The following is an 18,499-nucleotide window of genomic DNA, read 5'->3' as shown; positions in this document are numbered from 1 at the left end:
GGCAAACATTGTGTGTCTAAACAAACAAGCTCACTCTGCTCTGCCCTTGTCTTCTGCCTAATTCTTACAGGAACCGGTCCCAGAAGTAGCAGTTGGGGCAGGAGTATTTCCCAGGTTGTGCAGGACTCCGTTCCCCACCCGCTCCGTTCCCACTGCCCTGCCAGGTTTTGCCTCAGAGAGGAATGAATAATCCAAAACCTTTGGCATAAATGGGAACTCAGCCCAGGCTCTTTGAATGGCTTAAGCCTGTCCCTCAGTCTGGTTTCCCACGTGGACTTCATGCCCTCTATGCCTTGGTTTCCCTAGTTAGACTTCCCCAGAACTTCAAGGGAAAAAAAAAAAATATTTTTGTGCTTCAGTAACCATAAACTGAAAGTGCAAGTTTTGCAAGAAGCTAAAACAAAAATACCTAGAGGTCAAGCTGAGAACAAGTTTTCCTTTGAACTGCTTCTTGCCTATACACAACTCCAAAGGATTTTTAAATCAAATTACTTTTGATAGACAAGAGATGAAACAGATGTGCTATTAACCCCATTTTGTGATGGGGAGCTAGAGCATAAAGGATTCTGGAACTAGAGATGCAACTAGGATATTCGAAAAACAACCTCAAAGTTGCACGCTAATCACAGGAACAAGTTTTGACGTATCAGAGCTGATAAACCTGGTTTAAAGAATGCTTAGATAAACTGAAAAAAAAGAAAATACAGTAATTTAAAAGACTGTGAGGATGATTTTTAAAGTATTTCCACATTCCTCTGGTAATGTCCATTTCAGCTTGCTGAAACCACAGATGGATATTTACCTTAAAGTGGTTACTGAATCTGAAGCCAGCACTGCTGACAAAGAGGTGGTATTGCCGTAGGACCATGACCCAGCACCAGCACCGCATCACCCGCACACCCCTTGGGCTGCTGCAGGTGCCCTCTGCTCTCCAGGGCTCTTCTCAACACAGCAAGCCTTGGAGGCATCAGCTTTTGCCCAGCCATCAGCTTTAGCCTAACTGAAAGACAAGAAATCCAGTTTCAAACAAAATGCTGGCCTGATTGTAAGAGCGAAATCTTATTTGCAGTCTATGCTCGCGCTCTGTGGCTAACACAGATTTCTAGACTTTGTTTAAAATTTGCCAGAGGAACGCATAGGAGAGCAACCCAAACATTTGTGAGGGATTTGTCAAGAGCATTGCGTTGCCCTTGCTCATAGCTCTTTGTCGATAGCGCCACACAGAGCAGATAGAAAACAGAGCTGGATCTGGTCGTCATCATGCACAGACTGCGATATGTGCGTCTTTGCGCCTGAGGAACTACCTATCACTGTGATGAATGGCATCGCATTTAGCAATCTCCTTAAAGAGATAACATGCTGTAAGTTTTTGTTACCAGTTGTGCCCAGATTCATACCATTAAACAAAAAATTGGATTAATATTTTTAAACAAATCAGATTAATGTTTTATACCCATTATCATGCTCCAGGGAGTCATAAACTGGGATTATACATATATATATAATATAGTTCGCAGTTGTTTCAAGCCATGAAACAGAGAATAGCCTACAAGACGCCCTTTGTAAGGAAATGTTTCCTAGAGGGCTGCTCCCTAGATCTCACCACACTAAAATTACTGTTTTCTTTCTTTACCTTGATTATTAATCAAGCATAGTGTTTGTGATTTAAAGATGCACACTTCGTTTCACAAAAGCACCAACAATCCCCCAAATGCTTCCCAATCACAGATAAGACATTCCGGTTGCTCTCTGTAAAACACTGCAGGAGCAGGCAGCCGAGGTTGAGCAGCAATAGCTTCTGAAATCATTTGCTGCTGTTGCAGCCCTGTTTTCTGTATTGCCACTTTCTGTTCTGCAAACCTCCTGTTAGAGCCTGCAAGCTCTCTTTTCCAAGCAGCTCTCCACCGCTTGTGTGTTTTGTCTGGTTGCAATGGTTGCTCCATCCCGCCAGAGCCAGCACTGCAGCCAGGTCAGGCTCAGGCCTTGGTATCTCATTTCCTTCTCCCTATGCCTGCCCTGACCTGATGCAGAACCTTTCACAGGCGTATGCGCAGCTCAGGCTAGGTGGCCTATTTTGCTTATAGATTGCATCACGTTTAGCAACGCTTGGAGGTAAGGGGCCTGTCATCACCCTTTTGGAGAGCTCAAGTCCTGAACAACCAGCCTTTCCCCTAAAATGCATGAGTTTATGCAAGAGGAGGAATTGTCCACAAGTTTCCCTGGCTGGGACAAGAGGAGAACTTCATCAGAAAAGTTAAATAAGCCTTGCTAGTTATTTTTAAGTATGGAGATTAAGTTACTAAACAAGGCGCCCACAAGTTCAGGATCATCAAAAGATATTTGTCTGTTCTAAGATATTTGACTATTTTTGTCCAAGAGCAAGAAACCGTTATCTTCTGTTATGCCCTATACCACGACTCAGCTGCTGCTGCTGCTGAACTGAGACCCACTCTGGCAATGAACTGGCTGAGCATATTCTTCTGTCTGCCTGGAAATGCAGCCATTGTAACTTGTGTCTAAGTCTGGTGTCTTCAGAGAAGACAGCTGCTTCGCAGTGTATTGCTGGCAAGCATAGCACCCAGTCACTTTTAATCAGGAGGGAGATCAAACTATAACAGCACAGCCTCTCTCCGTAGCTGCTTTCTGCTGATACCACAAGTCCAAGTGTTTGAGAATCATACATGAACACTTACCCGCTGAGGAGTCAGCCACTGTTCAACATGGTATTTATGGGCCTAGTAAAAATGAATTTGGCTTTCAGTCATCTTTTTGACTGGTCATGTTTCGTATGATATAGCTGTGATGGGGGAAAAGTACCTACTTTCTTTCTCGGCAAACATCAATAAGCCTAGGCCTACGGCTCTGTGGATGGAGATGATCTCTCTTGTGGCACTTCTTTCCAAATTGACTCATCCTGTGCTTTTGGTAGTCACCTATCAATTTCCTCAAGGTTATGCAGTGACTTCAGAAGAACAGTGACAATACTGATCCCCTCATCAGGCTTTTTCAACAGCCAAATTTAACACCCTTCTGTGCATGTTCTAGTACTGCAGCATCTTAGGATTCAATCCTGTTACCTTTAAAACGAGGGGGAAGACATGGGAGAGGACGTTCAGTGTCAGCAGCTATCCTCTGGGGAAATACTCTGCAAGAGCCACCTTACATTAAGTTTAACTTGTTTCCTGCCAGAGCGTCACTCACAGCAATATTTCTAACTTTATTTAGTCGGACTGATATCTACCCATCCCAGTTCCACGTTTTGTCCCACTGCCCTGCTCTCTTCTGATGTAGGAAACATCATATCTGCAAGTTGGGCAGATGCCTGGCTCCAGCTAAAAGGAGATCTACCACTACCAGGTCCCTCCTCCCACTTTGCAATGGCGGTGGGCGTGGCGATCATGGGCAGCTTTACTTAGATTTAGCTTCTAAAAAGATTTATTATTTAAAACCAGCCATATACAATGACAAAGGAACATAGCTATTATTTCATCTTCTTTTTTCCCTGCAGACAAACACTTTGCCTCAAGAGGCCAACTGTCCTCTGGCTGTTAGGTCTGGGACAGCTGGGATGCTCACCGAGGTGTACAGAATAGCAATGGAGGAAGCTGCTCATGAAAAGATATCTCAGACTCTCCCTTGGTCATTTTTCCTCATCACTGCCCCACAGAGCATAAGAAATATGCCCCCTGTGAGAGTCAAATGCAACACCTATAAATTCATCCCAGTCCAGATAAACCCGCTGAGCTAGCTCAGAGGGTATTTATAGCCGAGACACAGCTTCCTCAGGGAATTAGTGTCTCCAAATCAGTGCAGTTGTTCCAAAAAAATCTGAGAAAAGCTGCTTCTTTCTCCTTCTCCTCGAGTATAGTGAGTTCCTTTCACCACAGAATTGCAAGTATGAAATTCACGCTGAAATGCAACCAGCTGGCTGAAATAACTTCTTGGTTTTGTGGCTGCAATGCCATGTCCAAAACCCCTGACCATCACTAACTACACAGTCATATTCACATGATAAAAATATGGTGGCATTAATAACTTGTGCTGGAATGCCTTCCCAATTGTCAGGGCTTTACATAAATATAGAACTTGGTCTATAGATTTATTTCAGAGCCTTTTTATATCTGATTATGGCTCCAGGCAGATCATAGTCTGTACAGACACAGTAATTAAGGATCGGTAATTCTGTCCAGCAGCCAATATTCCCTACAGTGAGAGGCAGATGATGGGTTTTCAGCTGCTCGGCATTTCAGAAGCTCACTGGAAGTCAGCTATTAGAAAGCAGTGCTGTACAAGGACAGAGCACCAGCCTCAAAGGAAAACAGCCAGCAAGCGTTTCCATTTCAGCATCTCGGCAGCAGAAAGCAGTTGCCCTGCAGACCTCTATAGGAAACAGTTTTACTTACATAGCTCCACAGATGCACATGGAAAGCTGTTAAACTGAGGACAGGCACTGGGAGCCAGCACTTTCCTCATGCCTCCATCTCAAACAAGTATGCAGCCACACCGTTTCTTGGGAACGAGCTGGATACACACAGAAAAACAAAGAAGGGTTCTTAAATTTCTGAAGCATGTGTCATAGAATTAGCAAATAAATAAAATATCATCAATAAAAATATTTTTCTGGAATGATTTTACAGAGGTGAAAATTTCAACAGCAAAACAAAGCTTGACTGCAGCAGATCCCAAGTTTTATTCCCATACTTCACAGCCAAGGTTTCTATCAACTGGGAAGAAAACACAGCTGAGCCAGAAATCATGGGTGTTTGTGAATAGCAGGAAGAGAGCACAGCCTAAGAGCAGCACCCATTCCAGCACTGAAGACATCAGTCTTGAGTAGAATTGCAATTTTAACACAATCAGCCAATCGCTGGGTTTTGGTTCCTGTAGGTTTGTTATAGGTCAAGTCCCCCTGGCTCATCCTGAGAGCGTCGGCTCCTTCCTCCAGCCCTGCACTGCCACAAACCTATACCCCTATATAAATAAGCTCTAAGAACCTTTTGGCTGAAAAATTTGTATGGACTTGATTTGAAACACATCAGCCTAAAGGAAGAAAAGTTTAAGACTTGAAGAAGAGGCATGTAAGAGCTGAACAACAGCTAAATAAATAAATAACTGAGGGACAGAGGGAAAGGTAGTGCTGAGCAAGAGCCTCCAGCTCCTACAGAAGACTCTCCCCTAAGACACAGGTGACATTCAGGTCCCAAACCTCCCACATTTACCTTGCCAGGAAAAACAACCTCCTATCGGCTTGCAGCCGAGCTATTCACAGACTTATTCACATCTTAGTGGAAGGATGGCAGAAGCCAGTTCCTGGTGACCTCCAAATCACAGTCTCTGCTAGATGAATGACTTTAAAAATTGCTAGCACAGGTGTGCTATTAACAACAGTACCTGAATATGTTCCTTGGCAATCAAAGAAAAACACCTTCCAAATCAGCATGTTCCTGGGAAGAGTCTTCCCATGTCTGATTTAGTGGGGAAACTCACTGTTTACTATAGTACCATGGACAAAAAGAGACAATTTTAACATTCTTTATTGACTCCCTGAAGTTACACTACAAGGCTCTTGGTGTTGGGGGCTGAAAGCACTCTGTGAAGATATGAGCTGCTTTTATTCTCATTTTACAAGCAGGGAAGCTGAGCTGAACAAAGATAGAATCATAGACTCATAGAATAGTTTGGGTTGGAAGGGACCTTTAAAGGTCATGTAGTCCAACCCCCCTGCCATGAGCAGGGACATCTTCAACCAGATCAGGTTGCTCAGAGCCTCATCCAACCTGACCTTGAGTGTTTCCAGGGATGGGGCATCTACCACCTCTCTGGGCAACCCGTTCCAGGGTTTCACCACCCTCACAGTAAAAAAAAAAAAAAAATAAATCTTCCTTATATCTAGTCTGAATCTACCCTCTTTTAGTTTAAAACCATCACCCCTTGTCCTATCACAACAGGCCCTGCTAAAAACTCTGTCCCCATCTTTCTTACAAGCTCCCTTTAAGTACTGAAAGGTCACAATAAGGTCTCTGCTGCAGTGAAGATGGATGAAGAGAGTTGCTGAAGGATTACACATAGCCATTGAACTCCTGGCTCACAGGTCCTCCTGCAAAGCCTTGCTGCTGCTTCCCGGACCTCCTGGGCTCCAGTGTCGTGCTGTCCCTGACCCCTCTGCCAGCCCCACCACTGACAGGCAAGAACAGAGTGGTGTTTGTTTTTCTTATAACTACCTCTCCTCTGGCACAACTGGTTCACTCCATCTTTTGTTATGTAAAATGAGATATTTAAAATGGGTATTTCAAAGGGAAGAAGAGCAAACCAAGAAGCCTGTGGGATTTTTGTAGCTGCTGCTGAGTCTGTCCATTCTGTGCATCTTGCAAAGCTGCACAAACAGACCCACAAAAATATTTTGTTCTTTCTCCATCATACATAGCCAGGCCCCCAAAACCAATACTTAAACAACAAAGAAGAGCAATAACAAATATCATAACCTAATTTTTAGATTGGGGAAGGGGTTATGTTAAAATATGCCTCAATAATTCCTCTACCAGGTATTTTTAATAACATTCCCATCACCGTAATGGTCACTGGGAGAAACCTAATGGCCAGGTGAATGGGAGAGTTGCACAGTGGTGAAAAGAGGCAGCCCAGCACACAAGAGTAGTAACCTGGCAAATACTACAATGATAAATGATAAATGATACAATGATACAATGATAAATGAAGAGCCAAAGTGAAGAGCATGTGAAAGAAAGGTTTTTCTGCTACCTGGATTCTGTTGGGAAAAGAAACCTCCACGGATTACAGAAAAAGTTGTTAGCAGTAAGCAAAAAAGCTCCTTATCAGAGGAGCAGAGCCAGGGATCATGAAGACACGACTGATGCCAGTGTAGAAAATACAGGCTGTACGATAAAATACCACATTGGTGGTTCCTTATGGTTCTCTACTTTGCCAGATCACACAGCCCAGCAGCCACAGACCAAAAGCAAAAGGCAAAAAAACCAGCTCTTTGGGCAGCCTGGGAGGCCCCATCCCTCCATGGGCATTGCTCACCGTTTCCTCCAGGGAGGGCTTCATCTTGCTAAAGTACAATTAGTCTTTAACGCTTTCCCTGCTGAACGTGGGGTATAAACCGAATTGTTGTCACAAAGCTGCTGCTCTCTTTTAACAGGTACCTCTGACTTTTGCATCATGGCCCTTGATCAGATTTTCTCAGATCCTTGTCCCCATAGGGACCCTGCCACTCTTTACTGAGCTGGGGTAGGAGAAGGACCCTGCCGCTCACAGAGTAATGGGTTTACAGAGCCTCGGGGATTAACAGTCTTGATTTACACACACTGATGCATCTACCTCAGCAAGGCAGGCAATGAAAGAAGCTGTAGCCCATGTGAATGTAACCTGTTCAGAGCAGCGGCACATGTGAAATGTTACGAGAAACTGTGTATGCGCGACAGACTCAGATGAGAGATGGGCTGTTTGCTTTTTATGAAGCCGGGCTGAAAAATGCTCTATTTGCATTCTGTCCTCATGTGCTTTCTGTAGCATCCTCTGACTCACTTTGTCTGGTCGGCACGTCTTGCTCTGCACCATCATTTTTCTTTCCTTTCCTGCATGCCCTTCGGCATGCTGCCCTCCACACGGCAGTTCCGGTCTGGTCAAGGCTAGCACAAGAAGTGGTCGGTCATCTTCAATTGCCATCATGGCCAGCGATGCAGGGCCAAGGCTACCGTTAGGGAGAGTCATGTCTGGCTTCCCTTTTCAAATCCATATGGACACACTCCTCTCTCTGCATCTATCTTTTCTTCTCTCCTCCCTTTGACAATCATTTCGCCATTTATGTTTCTGCACTCTTCCTGCACTCTCAAGATCTTTCCCAAGGACATTACCATGTCTTGCACTGTTAAAGGTGCTGTCTTCTTTTAGTGCAATGGCAGTTCAAAGGCTTGATGCTTTAGAGCTTCCTTGAGAGGCGTTGGATTCTGCTTTCCATTGCAAGGAGAGGTATCTGAGGCACACACCCCCCCCCCTTGAAAGGGTCAAATCCTGCTGCTGCTGGCTCAGGACTGACATGAAATAACCCAGCGGTGCCTCTGTAGGCAGGGCCAGCCTGCCCCTTCTCTTGCTTCCTGCTTTCCGCTTTCCCTGGAATTGCTTGCTCATGGATCAGCTGTATCACGCTTGGAGTTTGTAGGGGGTTTCTTGACTGCTGTTAAATGGAAAATGTAAAGCAAACAAGAAAACATAGAGGCACAATTAAAATACAAAAGTCATCCATTTGGTCTCATTCTTTCAAAATACTTCTGGTTGATACAAAAAATCCCCTAGCTTTAGAGCATCTGCATTTTGCTCTCGATTCTCTTCTGCATAGATCCTATTTAACTAAAGAAATAGATTGACTGACACCTAGCGGAAAAGTGAAGCTTTTCTGTCGCATTCTGCTGAGTGAAACCTCTTAGGCAGTATTTAAATTGACTTTGTACATATTACCATTATTGTAGAAAACAATAATATTACCAGATCGCCTGCATTTTATCTCTATTTTATTAGTGTATACAAACATTCAGTATAATCACAGACAGGACAATCAACAACAATTCATTTTAAATATATACAAGTTCTTTGGTTAATGAAGGAGTCTGGTATTAGACCACAGTACATCCCTTTCTCACATTGAGCAGATCGGTAACACATAGCTCTGGGAGCCCTTAAAGTCCTAATAAATAAACATAAATTTATTCTCAAAACTAACAGTCCTCTGGAGTTGTTGTTTCTACTAAACCAGAATTATTGATTCCCTTGTTAATGACTTACGTGTAAATATTTAAGAACTGAAAAGTAAATTTTTTCCTAAATTTTGATTTCTAATGGCCTTAGAGAAGTTCATCATATGGTATCATTTAGCCTGACTAACGATAAGAATGCGGAGATGATTTTGCTTTGTCATTAGGATTTGTAGATGCTTTAGACTCTTGTCTCGGTGGTCGCCTAATGTTCAGCATCTGTGAAGGGATTTTGCAATGCAAGACAAATGCCAAACATAGCTTAGCTGACTGCAGAGTTCCCACAGGCTGATGTAGGTACCATCACCCATATGTGCTTGTGACTGGTGCAATGCTGTGCTTTACAAGCCTTGCTGAGAAATCATTTACAAGGTCCAGCTGGAGAAGAATTAAACAGAGGGGATTCTCTTGCAGACAAAATCTCTAAATATAATTGCCTGGTACTGAGAGGCTTTTGTATTCACTTCCTTAAGACAACACATCCATTCTCCCAGTACCTCTCTCTGTACTTTCCAAAATAAGTTATCTAAACTGTCAGATCCTGACCCAGAAAATCCATATTCCTCTGCCTTGCTCCTCTGTCTCAAATGAGTGGCATGTGGGTGTTTAGAGATAATTTTACATGTATTTTTTAATGAGAACTAGATCATATAGTAAGTAGCTGAGAATAAAACTTGCTACTACCAGCAGTGCCGTTCACACCCAAATCCCAGAGATCTGAATGTTAGGTTTCATAACGATTACACAACTTGATCTGAAGTCATCTTAATGTATATCTAGGTCCTCAGAAGTTATTTATAAGCCAAGCCTGTTTAAGGCACTGCTACACAAAAGCTAATTTTCCTACACAAAATCCCAGGCTAATGACCCCATAAAAGCTTCTGCGCTCTTAACCATGCAGTGATCAGATCTTACTTCTAATTTTGCCTATCAAAATAATTAAATAATCACATTGCATTATAGAATCAGTTACTCTTCATGTTCTCATTCCAATTTGTCAAATACAATTTTAATACATTCAAAGAGTTGTACTGAGTCAAATATTTAAAATTCAATAGTTACTTAAATGAGCATTAAACTCTTCTGACTATTTATATTCCTACAAAGAAAAGCAAGGGCTTTAGATCATAGCTGTAGATCCTGTGTTTGTATTCTGTCTTTCATAACACTTAGCTACTTTCAGTTAGCCTCTAGCTGGATCTGGGAAAGTCATCTTTTTCTGCAGGGTTTTGGGTTTTTTTCCATTTGGCTCATTTACCATCACTCATTTTCCTCTGTCCCTACTTTTGGTCTCTGGGAACAGCAGAAACCACAAAATGTTTCTGATTATCCACTTAATCCCTTCAGGCAGTGTAGTGTCTTTAGTCTAGACTTCAGTGAAACTACATTTATTTCTTGAGCTTTTAGGTCTCAATTAAAAAAAAAAAAAAAAAGTTGAGAAACTTCCTGTGGTCCCTTGAATAGGTTCTTGGCCAGTTTATATGAGAAAAACACTATATTTCATGTTCATAGTTTTTGTTCCTCTCCCTTAATATTTTTTAAACTACTTTATTTAATATTTCTTTCTTAATTGTGGCATTCTCCAGCCCTGTTACAAATACTCCTAATTATTGCTTTTCCATCCTCTCTCTCTCTTTTCCATTTCTGAATCCTTCCGACTTACTCGTTCAAACCTTTGCACTTGTTCTGAGAGGAAGCTGGCACACAAATGCAGGAGACTGCTATGATGTCCTCAGCAATGACCTTGGCCTCAGCAGGAAGAGGTCACTTCACGTTGTTCTCTGCACACACCCAACCGATCCAGGAACAGCCAGCTTCGGTACATACAAACTGTAGGGATCAAACCAGCTGAAACATAGCCCCCAGATCGTGTGCTGGTATTTCTTTGACTATGTTACCTTTCTCTATAATCCCCTTGTATTTAAGAAAGAACACAAGCCTATAGATATTAGAGGCTGCAGCACTGATTTTTATACTGTCAACTCAATGTAACCAATGCGGCCTTCAGTGAATTAACATCCCAGAGAAGCCCACCCTACCAAATACCCCTTGATGAGGATGCAGCTCAGATACGGACTATGCCGATGGTTGAACATCGTTGCCATTCATAGTTTGCTCCTCAGGACATGAGGAGGGAACCATGGGTGTCTCAGAGCTACACCATTCACCAAGAGTGACATCTCTCCATTGATGTCCAGTGGGTCAAGTTTAGAAGCTTGGGAATGTGCAATCATCTCCCCTTGTTTGACCCTCCTTCCATTCCATGGTTTCACACAGGCATCCTAAAGCCTGTTCAATATAGGGAGTAACTCTTCTGACCCAAGCACACAAAGATATAACTTTCCCCTACTTCAGTTTCATCTGCCAACAACCCATTTCCATGTCATCATCCCTGAAATCTCCATATTTATTATCATCAAGTGGCAATCACTGCACATGATTTTTTCTTTATTTCAAACTTCAATGTAAGAATGTTGAAACTATTTATGTAGCTGCTGTATTAAATCTCTTTTTGGTATTTATCCACTTAAAGGTGTTTTTTGATACTCTGTCTCCAGTGAGTTCTCATTTATGCTTCTTTACTATCAATAAGCCAGAGCCTATTATGTTACCATAGAGACATGATCCAGCACAACTTGAAGGACTCATGTGGGTAACCTGCTCAGAGACACTAATGGTTTGTTTAATATTTCATAGATATGTCAATTATAAGTTCAGTTCGTATGTGAAAGGCTTCTTTGCACAGCACTAAACCGCTTCACGTTTCCTGTAAGGTCTTTATGAGAACTGAAAGGCAAAGGTGTGTCTGAGGGCACGTGAAGTTGCGTACAGACATTTCCCTATACTGGCTCAAAAAAGACCTGCATCCCAATAGCAGGCACGCACTCTCTGTGGCAAAATTCCCATTTAGGACCTTGACCCAAACACCAGCAAAGTCAGTGGATGTAACTCAAAGCAAATTCAGGTACAGAATCACAGTTTTTGCACACATGAGTCTGAAAAGTTTCCTTTTACTCCAGAATTTGGTGTATCTGGCTGAGCCTTAGGTATTTTTCATGGTAGCTAAGAATATGGATGCAAGGTTTCGGTGCTTTGAATATCCAGCTCAAGGAGCAGGTGAGAATATGTCACAGCCCCAGTTTGCCCTTCAGGCTTGGATTTTTATTTATATTTCCTTATGAATCTCAGGTACAGGCTGGAGAGAGAAAGGGCGTTGGGTGTGCCTGTGGCTCACTCTTCAAGGGACTATAGAAACACTCCTGGGCAACTGTGGTCAAACATTTGTTCCACTGTTAAACTGACTGGTCTACTATGTATTTAAGCATAAAGTAAGCCTCCCGTGGATCTTTGTTTCTCCTCTGAACCAAAGCAAGGAAAATCCCAAGGTAAACGGGCATTCCTGAGAACAACCAATACAAAGACCAGGGAAGTCAATGGAAGACTTTGAATCAAATTTTGAGGTAATTACTCCCAGAATCAGGTCAGGCTTGAGCAGTTTTCTGTTACTCTCTTAATGTGGTTCTCCTAGCACTCTCCCCTTCTTCCCTACTACCTCCATCCAAACATGCCCTGGCTGGCAGCTCATTTGTCCTGATGGTTCAGTCCTTTCTTCCTCATTGTCAAATGGTTTGTTTGCCATTCAGAAACTGCACCGTATTGTAATGTAAGTAAGTAAAACCTTTAATACATGCAGAAGGGAAAAAAAAAAAAAAAAAAAGAAAACCAAATGAAAAAGGTTGCATGAAAATATATATACATGTATATTGGTACCTGTTCATTATTTAAAATTATTACTCAGGAGTAACCTTTTAAAATGGTCAATGTTTGAACAGCCAGTCTTCATAAAGTGGAGAGGAGCAGATCCCAAGAGGCAGTGAGCACTCTTGACTGTTATTGCTGTTGATAGGAGCTGCTAGTGCTCGGTACAGGCAATGACCTTCATCAGGCTATGTCACTGAATAAAACATCAATTTAAAACAGCCTGGAGATGCTGTGTGTGACTTGATCTCTATTAATTTTATCACCATCTCACCTGTGGTGTTCTCTCGGACACACTGAAAAGAGGCTTTTGCCAGTGAGCCACAAAACAGTCTGTTTTCCCTCTTTTTAAGTAGGAAGGTTTAACCTCGTATTGGATGGCTGTGCTTTCTCTGCACTAGAGCATTTGTTCTGTCCAAGTGGCTAATTCCTCCTTTCACAAGAAACACTTTATTTTACCCAGTCCAAATGTTCAGAACCAAATCTGACTGTCCTGTCAGTCCTGTGGTAAGGAAGCAGACATGTGAAGGGTCAATTTATTCTCAGCAACTCTGACACGTAGCAGTCTCTTCTATAAAGACGCAGAAGAGACACAGAAAAGAACATGATGTTGCCTCACCAAAAAGCCTCCCACGAATGACTCTTATTTTTATCCTGTGCAAGAGGAACATCAGCTTTCAATCCGACTGCACACGCAGACTTCTTTGTTAGCACATTGGTAAGAGGTGATATTTTCAGCTATAGGGTGAACATCTGCTTGTTTATGCCCCCCTTCTTTATCTTTGTCTCTTTTACTCGTGACAGTTTCAAAATGACTGAGAGCCATACAAGAAATCCTTTCTTCATTCAGGAAAGAGAATTTTAGCTGCTGTACAAACAGTAACACGCAGTTAATATTCTGCAGAAATCAACCTACTTTGTCACAACAGAAGAGGGCAACCTAATACCATCTCACTGTTCCCACGTCCACTGTCCCATCCACATACCCCTCATCAAAGCAGAGTGTAGCACCTTGTCAACAGGGCTAAAGGGGATGACGAATTTATATCCAAGAATCTTTTCAAAGCTAGGAGCACCATGCATAATATCCATACTTTCTTTCTTCTCCCACATTTCCATTTCAGTTTGGATATGATCATAACTGCTGAAGCACCTCCTACTAGGGTTTTTTTGTTGTTGTTTTTTGTTTTGGGGGGTTAGTTGGTTGGCTGTTGGTTTTTTTTTTTTAAATCAGATTATTTGGATTCTATTTAAGACAACTTTTCTCTGTTGGGCACCAGGAGAAGCAGCAGGCGCAGGTGCTGAATTGCCACAACAGCAAGAGAAGCGTCTGCTGTCCTCAAGCACCCCAAGCTCTAGGAAGATATAACCTTAGCTTGAAGGGTTCAAACGGTACCCAAGTGAAGACAATGATGAATAAATAACAACTAAGAAAAAAGCAGGAAAAACAGAATTATGTGTAGATGATACCATTATGTTTTGCACTATTAGAGATTTAAAGTGCTCATAATCCCCTAAATTGGTCGTTGTAATGAGGTATGCTATGATGCTTTGAGGTATTGGGGGAGGGGGGGGGCACATTTTACTTCAGCTCTCAGAGGCAGAAGTATGAAAACAGCCTGGAAGTATCATCACAAACAGACATTTAAGGGTAAAAATGAGAAATACAGACATATTTGTGGTAATCTGAGGTGCCACTGCTATATTTGTTGTTCAGCTGTATCTGTCTGAATAGAAAGGAGAAGGGCTGGAATAGAGAGTCTTTGGAAGGAAATGCTCAGAAAGAAGAAAACAAATAAAATGAGAAATAGAACGAAACCGAAGTTAAATAAATAGAAATAGTGGAGCCCTTGATTATTAGTCAAGCAAAGGGGGGCTGTGTAATCACATTCATCTGAATGCAGAATGCTAAATATATTTACTACTATAGCAGCAAACCAAGTATCTAGTAATTCCCTCAGGGCAGATTTTGAAATTTATCTAAGTATCAAAGATGCAGGTACATGCCTGGTACATTCTTCTACAACATGCACATACCTAATGCTTTAAGGGGGAGTCTCAGAGCAATCCTTTTGTTACTCTGGATAATATACTTTAGTTACTGTACAAACAATAACAGCAAGTGAGTGGGATCCATTAACTTCTGAAAATATGCACCTTTTTGTGCCTTAATACTTGTTTAATCTATTCATACAGCCCTTTCTACATGCAAAGCTTGTACTAGTGCAACTATATTGGTAAGAGAGGTAACTAGGTAAAAAGAATGCAACCCCGGATTGTGGGCATAGTTGAGCAAGGTCAAATCAACCAGAGCGAACTGAAGCACTCAGCAAGAAAAAACGGAATCAAAACAGAATGTGCTGCAATGAAGTTATGGAGATACAAAGGAAGGAAAAATTGTTATCCCTAACCAGTCTTCCTCTGCATATGCCTAGCCTTGGAAGCATACAGGGAAGAGTATTGAACTCCAAGTGGAGGGAAAAAGGTACATTCCTCCCTCTGCACATCCTCGTGAAGTAAGGCATCAGGGAGATATCAACCAGACTCTCCAGACAGTAAGAACAGCCAAAACAGGGACCTCTGCATATCCTAAGAATATCCAGCAGTGCTGATTGCGCTTTCTCTGCTGTGATTGCTCCCATCTTTGCCATTCTCCTTCATTTCTCTGTATACTTTCTATCTTTGCTCTTTTTCCTTAGCCTTTCTCAACACTGTATATCAGATTTAATTCACTCCCTCTTCATAAAGACCATTCTGCATCCCTCTAAAATTACATTTGTTACCACCCTATTGTCCAGCCTGTGCTCATACTACTTTCCTATAATCTAAATACTATTAGGTTACATACTCTGTACTACTGGGCACGTATTAATACTCATCTGGGTAGTGCTTAATTACTACTAGGTCCTTAGTCATTACTATAATAAACATATCAGTACAATAAGCGATCACTGCAATTGTACAAACACAATAAACGACCACTGCAACTGTAAAAACTCTTTTAACACAGTATAGCTGTAACCTCACCAGGCAATTACATAATTCTAATTACATTCTTTTTTCTTTTCTGATTTAAATTGGTGCAAAAAGAACATCGATAATACCAAAGAAATACTTCAATGTTATCTTATACCACAAAGCTTCATCCCGGGTGACTGTAAATAGATCAGAAGGAGAAGGAAATGTAGCTCTGTAGCAATTAATTCTGCTGACCCTCCTGCTTTTCTGTCGTCAACAGGACATATAGTACTGACATGGTTAAAAACCACATTTCATCACCTTTATTTACCTTGTTCAAATGATCACATTTATGGCTAGGTTGACTATGGTTGTCTAAAGTAAAGACAGACTCCCTGGCTTCATAGCAAATCACTAAGCTTACCTGCTCTGCACCATGTCCATGTGGCCTAACTTACTGAGTAAATAGCACTAACAGAGTCTTCTCAAATTTAACATTCATTAAGAACTTTCCCAGACACAGTTTCCCGTGGCTAATATATTTATTAACTAATCTGAAAGCACAGAAGTTCTGTAGGAAATAGTATTTTAACCAAGTAGGATTTGTTTTCTGTTGAATACTAGAGAATAGGTTCCATGTATGGACAAAGAATTAATTACAGAGCAGTACTTAAGCATGGTTTTGACCAGCAGATTGGAAGATAAAGCCACAGGTAGCTGCCAGAATTCATATACTGTAAGTATAAGAAACGCTAAACTCACAAAAGAGATACACAATTGTATATATTTAACACTGACCCACTTCACTTTCCTAGAGTACTAAAGTAGCCACAAATCCTGTAAAAGTGCTGAGCAAGACAGTGGGTAGACCAATAGATTCAACACAACGTCAATACTAATACAGCCCAACAGTGATATGAATACAGTCTGATGGAGACGTAACACGGCAGAGAGGACACAGGATCAGAGCCATTATTTCTGTTCAGAATCTACCCGGGTGGTTCACTAACAATATTCTGCTGGTGGAACATACACAGCTCTTCACTCAGCATTTTAAACTGTGCACATAAGTAACTCGTGTACAAATATGTACCAGAAAAAATTCTGCTAGAACATTTATAGCTTTCATTCCTCACCTGTGCTTTTAAAATTTCTACACCATAAGCTTGGAAGAAAGTAAATTAGTCACTATTAGTACCAAAAAAATGATACCTCTGCACTTCTAATATAAATATTTTCATGTATTTAAAAAAAAAAGACAAAATATCATTTATCAAAGCTTGCAATTGTATTAGTCCTTCAAAAATAACTCTGTTCAATTGTATCTTTTTTATTGCAATTGTCCATTTCGCTTACAGTCTGTAAGAGTTAATAAGGTAGCAGCTTTTGTTTAGCCAGTTCAGACTGACAATGATACTAGTAAATTAAATTGTAAAAAAACAGAGCATCTTTTCTTGTGTAATCAAGACTTCTCCATGTGCCACTTAAAGCTAGATGAGCAGCTTAGGAGCAATCCGAGCCCACTGCAGTCAGAAACACGTTTGTTATCGGCATAACTGGGGTGAGAATATTGCCCGCTTGTCAGACAAGGAACATAAAGAACACATTTGCCTTTGACCTTATAACAGTCAGATCTTGCAGTCTGGACATTGCTGAGAGTTTCAGCATGCAAGGACAGCTGCGTTTTATTTACTTATTCATTCATTTACTATAGACTTTTCAATGGTATACACACTTCTCTGAGCACATTACCTATGTCTGTAAACTATTAAAGACTGGGATCACATGGATTCTTCTGGAAATTACATTTTGCTTAAGATGTACCTCATCAAAAGAGAAACCAATCAAAAGAGACATTCACCGTGCTCTGAGTGAGGTAATCTGGCTTCTTATGAGATGATAAAGCTGTTACAGACCCAGGCAGCCTCCATAAATAGATGGGAGACTGCATATGGGAATAAAGGCTTGCTGTGCAGACCTCACATTCATGACCCCAGCTGACTGATCTCCAGCCTATAAAAATTATGTTACATGGTGATTATAAGTCTTCAGAGGAAAACTGAATATTTGAAAAGAAAGCGGTTTACCAAACCTCCCCTCTCCTTCTCCCAGGAATTTATAACAATACAATCCAAACTTGTATGTAACTCAACTTAATGGCATCAGCTCAAAACAAGAGAAAATCCAATACAGAAATAAATAATTGTGAAAAGCATCCCCAGTCAAGAATCTCAAATCAAACAATGCATGGAAAGTCTACAAACACAAAAGCTGTTTAAAGTACTTCAGTGGCTTTGAGGTGGCAGCTCTTATTCATACAGTTGGTAGAGCAGGAAGTTTTCACTAGAGCCTAAAACATAGATTTAGCCTCTTGCAAGGATAGTAAGTCTCTGTTGTAAAGAGAATAGAAGCCTTTCCTTTCTTAGTTTACCCCAAATTTTGTCAGCCTGCTTCACTACACACTGATAGACTGCAGAAGTGCAGATAACAAAATGAGAATGTTCCTTCTCCCAGTTAACTAAATCCAGCTGCCAGTTTAGATTCATAAATTTGTATAAATATTTTTATATATGTGTAATAGAGTTTCTGCATGCTGGAGTTTAGGGATGAATTTTCAAAATTGGATAGAGGATGATAACCAACTACCTCCTTCCTAAATACAGCTCAAATTTCAGTGGTGCTGAATATCCACTGGTATGTCTTACCTGGAAGCAACTGAGTTTTCTTCTAAAATCCTCAAGCTCCTCCAGAAATTCCCAACAAATGAGGCAGGCCTCACTGGTCCGACATGAGCACGTTGCAGATGAGGTGTGGAGCTCAGCACGATCCATGCCGCCTCTGCAATACGCCAGCACGGGCATTTTTGTACTGTGCTTCTAAAACTAGAGCTTGAGGATGCAGCAGGAGCAGCCCCTCAGCGATGCAGGGAATGTTGCCAGTTTTCTGAAGTTTGGTTTGGGCACAGTGTCTGAGAACTGCAGCCCCAGGCTGTATTGAAAGTAATAGAGTGG

The 18,499-nt window shown here is 41.4% G+C and overlaps 1 protein-coding gene across 2 annotated transcripts in view; it reads right to left on the bottom strand.

Annotated features, from left to right (window-relative positions):
- Positions 1-18,499, bottom strand: part of TRMT9B (tRNA methyltransferase 9B (putative)) — a 45,087-nt gene that overhangs the window by 5,466 nt on the left and 21,122 nt on the right. For both annotated transcript variants that reach the window (XR_015699682.1, XR_015699683.1), the window contains exons 5-8: positions 18,194-18,476; positions 7,549-8,197; positions 4,404-4,521; positions 803-1,000 (exon numbers count right to left, since the gene is read on the bottom strand). The gene's annotated coding sequence lies outside the window, so the exon portion shown is untranslated. The remainder of the gene's footprint in view (positions 1-802; positions 1,001-4,403; positions 4,522-7,548; positions 8,198-18,193; positions 18,477-18,499) is intronic.

Source organism: Nipponia nippon, unplaced genomic scaffold, assembly GCF_047370975.1.
Source record: "Nipponia nippon isolate SJK-2023a ecotype South Korea unplaced genomic scaffold, ASM4737097v1 scaffold_6, whole genome shotgun sequence".
In the NCBI taxonomy this organism is placed as follows: domain Eukaryota; kingdom Metazoa; phylum Chordata; class Aves; order Pelecaniformes; family Threskiornithidae; genus Nipponia; species Nipponia nippon.
This window is presented reverse-complemented; position numbering and strand designations above follow the sequence as displayed.